Source organism: Coturnix japonica, chromosome 24 (assembly GCF_001577835.2).
Source record: "Coturnix japonica isolate 7356 chromosome 24, Coturnix japonica 2.1, whole genome shotgun sequence".
NCBI classification, from domain to species: domain Eukaryota; kingdom Metazoa; phylum Chordata; class Aves; order Galliformes; family Phasianidae; genus Coturnix; species Coturnix japonica.
Genome location: NC_029539.1, coordinates 5,136,698 through 5,144,944, shown reverse-complemented (window position 1 = coordinate 5,144,944; position 8,247 = coordinate 5,136,698). Strand labels below are relative to the sequence as shown.

The 8,247-nt window shown below is 49.8% G+C and overlaps 1 long non-coding RNA gene across 1 annotated transcript; it reads right to left on the bottom strand.

Annotated features, from left to right (window-relative positions):
• Nucleotides 1-815: 815 nt before the first annotated feature.
• Nucleotides 816-5,847, bottom strand: LOC116654378. The gene is made up of 3 exons (XR_004309592.1): nucleotides 5,720-5,847; nucleotides 2,449-2,534; nucleotides 816-1,274 (listed from the first exon to the last, which is right to left on the bottom strand). It is a non-coding gene; the product is annotated as an uncharacterized LOC116654378 (long non-coding RNA).
• Between the last annotated feature and the right edge of the window lie 2,400 nt (nucleotides 5,848-8,247).

Here is an 8,247-nt window from a genome sequence, read left to right as displayed (position 1 = left end):
CTGTGGTGCTCAATTGCTGGTGCAGGTCCTGTGTGCAGATGGGTGCAGTTCATGGGGGTTCTGATGCTCTCCAAGGAGCTCTGCTCAGCTCTGTGTCTGCTGTCAGCCCCAGTATGGACAGCATTGCTCCATCGTAGCAGTGCTCCTTTCTCCCCATCTCTCTGGCTTCCAGCTCCAGGGAAACTGTGTCCTGTCCTATAACTTCTGCACAGTAGTGACAGCTTTAGCAATGGAAGCCACATAGTGGTTGTAGGGTGCGCCGGGCAGAAAGAGAAGGGGTCTTTGAGGTTTACAGATCTTCAGGCCACAGAGACTGTCCATTTCACCAGCACAGAAGTTTTGCTCTGCCTTTTTCCTCCATGTGAATACTACTGGGGTTGTTACTGAAAAACCATCTTCCCCTTTTTTTCTTGTCTTTCAGAAAGCATCTGTATCTCATAATTAACAGGGTTAGAAGCCAGGGTGCTAACAGCCAGCTATAACTGCAAGGAGGCACTCAGGATAGGACTGTCATCCTCCAGGGTTTCCTTAGAAATAACAGAGAGGAATTCCTTAAGAAACATATGTGGAGAACCCTGGGTCGATAGAAGTGCGTGGGTGAGGAAGCTGCCTGGGGACATGAGCAGGGTGCGGATCTGCCTGGGGAAGCATCGCCTTTGGACGCAGGGTTTGGGAAGATACCACCAGCAAAGTGGTGAGAACAGCGTTGGTGGCCTGCTGAGTGACAAATCCCATTGCAAACAAACAAAGTAAGGTTTGCTTTTTCTCTTCACCTCAGCAATGAAGCAACACACTCTCGGTGTGGGGCTGGGGATCCCAGCCAGGCTGTGCTGGCTGCTTTTATCAGCCCACCGTGAGCCTCTGACCTTGGGAAGCGGATCTTGGCACAGCTCTCTGACAAGAGGCACTGCAGTCAGCAGGGGAAGGGTATTTGCTTTAATGCCGGCCTTCCAGTGCTTAAGAAAACTTTTTGGCACCTTTTCAATTTTAAATGGTTTCAGTGATGCAAACACATTCCCCTCTTGCCTTGAACTCTTTTCTTGGGGCCAGGCTGTTTGGGTGATGCTTTCTGGATGATGCAACCAGCACAACCACACATCTCTCTCTCCTCTGGGGACCAATTTGTTTGCAAGTAGCTTCAAAGCACTGCTTCATTTTGACAAGCAGGGTACTAATTAGCAGCGTGGCTCACCTGAAGCCACCTGTACCCAAAGTGAGAGCAGCTAATGGCAAGGCCACTGCGAGGCTGGGTTCCATTTAAAGAGGCATTGCTTCTGAAAAAAAGAACAAAACAAAAAGCAACAAAGAAATGATTAAAAGGCCCTGTTTATTAAGATAAGCTATACTTATACCCTGCCCTTTGATACAGCTTTCCTCGCAAATGCTTACATGTAACTATTAGGTGAGCCCAATTTCCTTTAGTTTCAAGAACATTTGTGGGAAAAAAAAAAGAGAAGAAAGAAAATGTGGAAAAGTCACAGCAATGGTGAGCAAAAATGATGTCAAGTGGACGGTGGTGGCACAGCAGTAGAGGTGGAACCTTCCCACCAATATCCCGTTCCATGTTGATGCTGTGTGACAGATGGCAGCAGAGGGGCAGTCTGACACAGCGGTGTCTGACATAGAAGTGTGGATGAAGCAAATTAGTGTAATCTATATCCTCCAAGCAGAAAAAATGGAACCCAGTGACATCTATCAGTGTTTGGTGAACATTTCTGGAGACCAAACAGCGGGTGTGAGCACAGCCAGATGGGTGCTGCAAGACAGCAGTGGTGACAGGAAATATCAGGCACCTCCACTGGTGCAGGTTTTGACAACTGTGGCATGAACCTCTTGTTCATTGCTGGTGAGAATGCACAGCTACAGGTGCTAACTATGTTGTAAAGTAGTGTCGTATAGCTGAGAATTTGCTCTATCAAATAGTGTTATTGTGCTCTTTGCATCAGTTTCAACCAACAGCACCTTCTTCCTTTATTGCTAGATGAGTTTTTCTTTGCTGTTATCAACTAGAAAGCATCCAGAAGTGTTGTGTGAGGCCCTGTTACACTGAATCACTCTGGGCATATCTTTCAAGTGATCTATTTCTCATTAGTGGTGTAAGTCTGTTAGCTTCAAGTCAGAGGCGGGCTCCCCAGGGTAACAGCACGCATAACAAGTATCCCTACAGAAATGGATGCATTGAGCATTAGTTCTCCTTTCAAAACTCTAACAAAATTGGGAAGTAAGAAGACAGATGTTTTTTCCATGAACTGATAGTCTATACAGCTCAGATACATGTGGCTGCCATGTACTCATGCTTCTTTGAAGACTCAATGGGCCATGGAACAAATCATGAGGCTTTATCTGGCTCATTTGAAGCTGGGTTGTTTTTTGTTGTTGTTTTTTTTTCTATGCTTAAGGCTCACTTTCTGTGTATGAACTACAATGGTTTACTCTGGCCAAAAATACCTTAGAATCTCCCTGAAGCAGCCCTCTAGTTCAGCCCATTCTGCAGGCAGAATCTGTAAGTGGAGCATGTCTGGATCTCCAACAAGCTGGAACGCAATAAAGAATAGAAAGCAGACATTTACCAGCTCAGCTCATTCCCAATAAAGTATCCAGCCAAGTACAGCGTGTACCTCCCTCTGCACTGCAAGCTCACTCCGTCCTTTCCCATGATGGAAGTGCCCACCCACCAGTTCAGACCCGGTGCTGCTGTGCTGGGCACCGCGGTGGCAGAGGCTGTGGGAGCTGTAAGTGGGAGGTGGGCACAGAGCTAACCCTAAACACAGCCCTGTGCACCCATCACTGCCAGCAGCCACACAGCAGTGTGTGATGGGCACTGTGTGCACTGAACCCAGGGCATGGGGATGCACAGGGCAGTGCTGACCCAGTGATGGCCAGTAGGGGCGTGTATTGTGATGCACTGGCTAAACACAGTCCTGTGAGCAGTGAAAAATATGCAGCCGTGATTTGTGTTTTGATAAAGGAATCTGAGAACAGGCTTCAAGATTCTGAAAAAAATAATCTTTTTTTTTTTGGCATATCTGTACCTCCATTTTCTGTTGCCATAAATACATCACCTGTGAATTTTCAGATTGAATGTATAGAGTCACAATCAGATATTTAATTCAAAGAGCTGACTGTGTCTCTTAAGCAGACTTCTATGGCTCCCTCTTACCAGGGAGGCTTCTACAAAAGTAATGCCTCCTTGTTTTATGATGTCAGCCCACCACGTCAGAGGTGGATGGTGGTGGCACAGCAGTAGAGGTGGAATCTTCCCACCAATATCCCGTTCCATGTTGTTGCTGTGTGACAGATGGCAGCAGAGGGGCAGTCTGACACAGCGGTGTCTGACATGGAAGTGTGGATGAAGCAAGGTGTGGAATTGAATTCCTCCATGCAGAAAAAAATGTCACCCAGTGACACCCAGTGATGCTTGCTAAATGTTTCTGGAGGCCAAAGAGTGGTTGTGAGCACAGAGGGGGGTGGGTGGAGCCTTTCAGCTGTAGTAACAGTGGGTTACCTCCACTGGTGCAGGTTTTGTGGCCCGCACCTCTTGTTCATTGCTGTTGAAAATGCACAGCTAACGGTAGTGACAATGTTGTAAAATAGCATTTTGTACCTGAAACTGTGCACTATTCAGTGCTGTTAGCGTGCACTTTGCATCGGTTGTAGTTTCCATGGAAACAAATGAGGCACTATTTTCGGTGCAACCCATATATGCACTACCCAAGGCAATTCCTCTCCCAAGGGATACAAAAAGTTTGGAGACCTGTGCTGTAATCCATCAGATCAGAGATGAGGAGACATGAAAGCAACGAGCCCAAAGCCACCCAGAACCAACCAGTGCAGGGTTCCTTTGCTCCATCAGCAGCTTCACGAGGCCACAAATGCTGAAAGAACAGAGGAAGACTGAGACAAGAGCAGTGCCTGCGGGTTCAGCTGGGTGCTCATTCACAGCCATCCCTGTAGTAACACAGCGAGGGAGCGGAACCAGCAGATGAGTCAGTGACAAAGGAAACCCAGCAGAGCCATGAGGCGTGGGAGAAGTTTGGCATGAGATTGGCTGTGCTGCAGCCGGAGCAGCCGCCCACTGCTCTGCTGGCGTGCTGCAGCTCGCTGCTCCTGGATGGGACACACACAGATAGGGATCTGCTCCGCCGTCTGTGCCTGTGTCCATTGCAGCTCTGCCTGCACACAGCTCGGTGATCCTCCAGCACGAGGGTTCCCTGCTCACTGCTGTGTTCTCTATCCTGCTCATATCCGTGTGTCTGGCACTTTGTGCTGTGTGTGATTACCAGCTGGGGGTTTGATTAACACATCTGCTGAAGTGAGGTGGGTGCTGGGAAGGCTGATGTCAGCATCTCTGGGATAAAGACAGCACCAGGCAGAAACTCCTCTGTGCCTGTGGCTTCTCCAGTGAGAAACAGAATGGCTCAGGTTGGAGGGGACCTCAAAGCCCACCCGGTGCCATTCTTGGCCATGGGCAGGGCTGCCCCCACCAGCTCAGGCTGCCCAGGGCCCCATCCCACCTGGCCTTGAGTGCCTGCAGGGATGGGGCACCCACAGCTCTCTGGGCAGCAGTGCCAGCACCTCACCGCCCTCTGAGGAAAGCATTGCTTTCCAATCCAGTTTAAATCTCCCCTCTTTTAAAGTCTCTTGTCCTGTCACTATCAGACTGTGTAAAAAGTCACTCCCACTCCTGCCTGTGAGCTCTCTTCAAGTACTCAAGTACTGGCAGGCAGCAATGAGGTTTCCCCACAGTTTACTCTTCTCCAAGCTGAACAAGCCCAACTCCCTCAGCCTGTCTTCACAGCAGAGGTGCTCCAGCCCTCTGAGCATCCTCACGCCCTCCTCTGGACCCGCTCCAGCAGCTCCACATCCCTCCTGTCCTGGGGGCCCCAGGCCTGTGCACAGCACTGCAGGTGGGGCCTTCCAGGAGCAGAGCAGAGGGGCACAACCCCTTCCCTCTCCCTGCTGGCCTCTTGGTTCCCTCCTTCCTCACCCAGAGTCCTGGATCTCATTCCTTCTTTCTCACTTCGCAGCAGGTGGCATCTCCTGGTTACAGCCATCAGCCATTTCCCCTCCCCTGTCATGCTCCTCCTCGTGCCACATCTCAAAGGCCATTCAAGCAGCCCTTAGACCTTTAGGCCAGATCAGTCTCCGAGGGTGAAGAGGCCACAAAAGCTCCTAATCCACTTAGCTGCCAGTGGGAACCTCACCAGTGAAAAGAGCAAACCATTTTGGGCAGGACTTCCCTGCAGTTGGGTATGGGGATTTCCAACAGCTGCAGCATCCTCCCTGCCTGTGTTGTCTGGTAATGAATACTAACGATCCTTCACTTCTATTTTAATTGCCTGCCTATCAAGCTTTGTTAATCTTCCCCATTTTCCTTAATCTTTCATCAAGTGTCACTTTTTTCTGTGTTTCTCTGTGGTGACAAGGCATTTAAACATTTCACTAAACAGGAAGAAAGGAAGTTTAAAAAAGGAAGAAAGAAAACCTCCCCTTTGCATCTGGAATGTTCATTTTCCAGATTACAAAACAAGTGGCTGTGGTATCTAATTAAAACTAATAGGTTAATTAAAGAATATTCACTTTCCCATCCTTCCAAATGAGCTATCGCAGACTGCTTCAAAGTCAGGCTGCGTTTGTAACCCAAACAAAGCTTGCAGGTCTATGGGGCACCATCACACAGTTCATGTTTCTGGGGCTGAAATTGTGGCTGTGCACTTACAGAGGTGATAAATGCAATTTGCTTTTGTGATCCTGGACTCTGGTTCTCCACTGTTCTTCCTCAGCAGCATTAGGATCATGCCAGGCTCCTGCCACTAAGAAATGGGATTCTTCTCTCCTACTGGGACCAATCAGGCATGATTGCACTGAAAATGATGGGGTTTCGGGTGTGACAGGTTAATTGAGCCCTAAACATCAGCTTTCCACAGGGCTGTGCAGGGTATTCATGGCTGATCTTGTGGGCCATGCCACCAGTGCACTTTTTTTTCCCTACGAAAACATAACATTATTTGAGGGAATAGAAGATTTTTGTTTGAGGGGGGATGTGGGGGAATTTCAGACAATAGAACCACTGAAGCAGCCCAGCCCACATCCTCTGCATGCTCTGGAGAAGTACAAGAATCCCAGTTTAGAAGGGTGTGAGATGGAGCATGCTGCACGTCCAGTCCCTTCATAGCGCCTGGGTGGAGGCAGATGATGTTTTTAAATAGAACACCAAAAGTTCCTCCTCAAATGTGGGGGTATTTCTGACAAGTTCATGCTCTGCTCCCCTGCCAAATATTGCCATGCACTGCTTCTACTGTGAGGAACTCCACAGTCTGATGGGTTAAAACTTTCTTCTACAGCTTATACCTTCATTTGCTGGGCTCTTCTAAAAAGAAAGAAATAGAGTTTCAGGGACTTATGGGCCAAGGCACCAACCAGCCAACCACCACCCAAAACACCTCGATTCTGAGTCACAGTGAGGTTGAGGGTTACTTTGGAGACAGAAGTTCCATGGCAGTAACAGTGCAGGTGCAGGCAGGAATGAGTTATGGCCACAGAAATGGTCCCTGGGATGGAAGCCCTCCCTGCGAGGACAGACTGAGAGCTGGGGCTGTGCAGCATGGAGAAGAGAGGAGGTGGTGCCCCGTCCCTGCACACAGCCAAGGTCAGGCTGGATGGGGGCTCTGAGCACTGCTGGAGCTGTGGGTGTCCCTGTGCACTGCACGGAGTGGCACCGGGCAGCCTTTGGGGGTCCCAGCCCAAGATTTTCCAACCCAAACCATTCTATGTCTCTATGATCCTGCCTGTGCCACCCACTCCCCAGTTTGGGAACATACAGAATGGCCCTGCAGAGAAATGAGCATGCAAGGATTGATCAGAAGGATGCCCAGCACTTCCCCTTGACAGGGAAAACAAAGGCTGTCCGTGGCTTCCCATCCCTTGCCTCTTGCTGAAGGAACCACTGCAGCTAATGAGTCGCGTTGGTTGGAGCAACAACCTGCCTCACTGCGCTCCGAGCCGTCTGCTGCCTGGCTGTTTGCATTGCACATCGTTGTGTTGCACCAACAGCCAGCCCAAGCTCCTGCTGTGCTCACAGGGATCAGCTCCCTCCTATGCGCAAATGCTGAAGCTTGCTCGGTCTCCCAATTCTTGAGGCTTTGGGAACGTTTCCCTGTGAATTAACCCAAGCTGAGAGGAAGTGGGTCAGCAGCTCCGCGTTGGCAGCAGCCAGGAGAGGAGTGAAAAAGCACAAAGAAGAGCTGTGGGCGACTGCTGTTAAGGGCTCTCCGTGGAGGAATGTGTTGAGGCTGCTGGGGAAGCTCGCACAGTCCCTCCCCATGCTGGCAGCAGAGGCAGGGAAGCAGCGTGAGAAGGAGGCACTTGGTGCACAAGTGAGAGGCTTGAAAACCCCTCAGCTGAATGTATAGGCTGGGATTTTTTCTTTCTTTTTTTCTTTTTTTCCCCTCCCCCAGAAAACTCTGAGGGAGTGTTTGTGGGCAAACCCTCATCCCATGGGGTTTGAGTGCAGCTGGGGCTGCAGTGCATCACTGCAACCAGGGTTTGGTGCAGTGCTGCAGTGCTGTGCAGCTGATGGGATCTGGCTCCTGCTCCCGATGAGATCCGAGAGTTGAGAGTGAAGTGCATGGAAACAATGGCTCTGTCTTGCTGCATGAAGGCAGCCTGCAGGGAGCACAGCTTGTTTGTGCACACCCAGCACGACCTGGAAGGCCCCAGGGCCCTGCGGGTAAGAGGGATGCACTCCTACAAACTCCCACTGCTTGTTGCCAGTGCTGGGAGCCTTTCTGAAGACAAGCAGCTGCTGCTGTTTTAATTAAACCTGCTCTGGCCAGCTCTGTAACGAGGAGTTTAAAGTAGCAGCAATTATAAGCCCTTAATCCATTGCGATGTGGGAGTGGAAGATGGTTTGCTAACAAAAATAGTCCTGCAAAGTGGGGCACAAAGCAGTAAAAGGAGAATGACAGGAAGACCAAAGAGGCAAATGGCTGAACACTGACGTGGAGGTGCGGCTGTAGAATTAACTCTTCCTGCCTGTTTCCTCTCTGATTCTTTGCCTGCCCAGTTTGTCAGTTCTTCTCCCACCTTCCTCTGCTGTGAGCATCAACAGAAGAAGCAAACACTGAATTCTTGTCTGGAGGATGAGACGTGGTGGTGGCCGAGAGCTTCCACAAGTTGTAGAATCACAGAATCAATGAGGCTGGAAAAGACCTCACAGACCATCTACTGCAACCACACACCTACCAC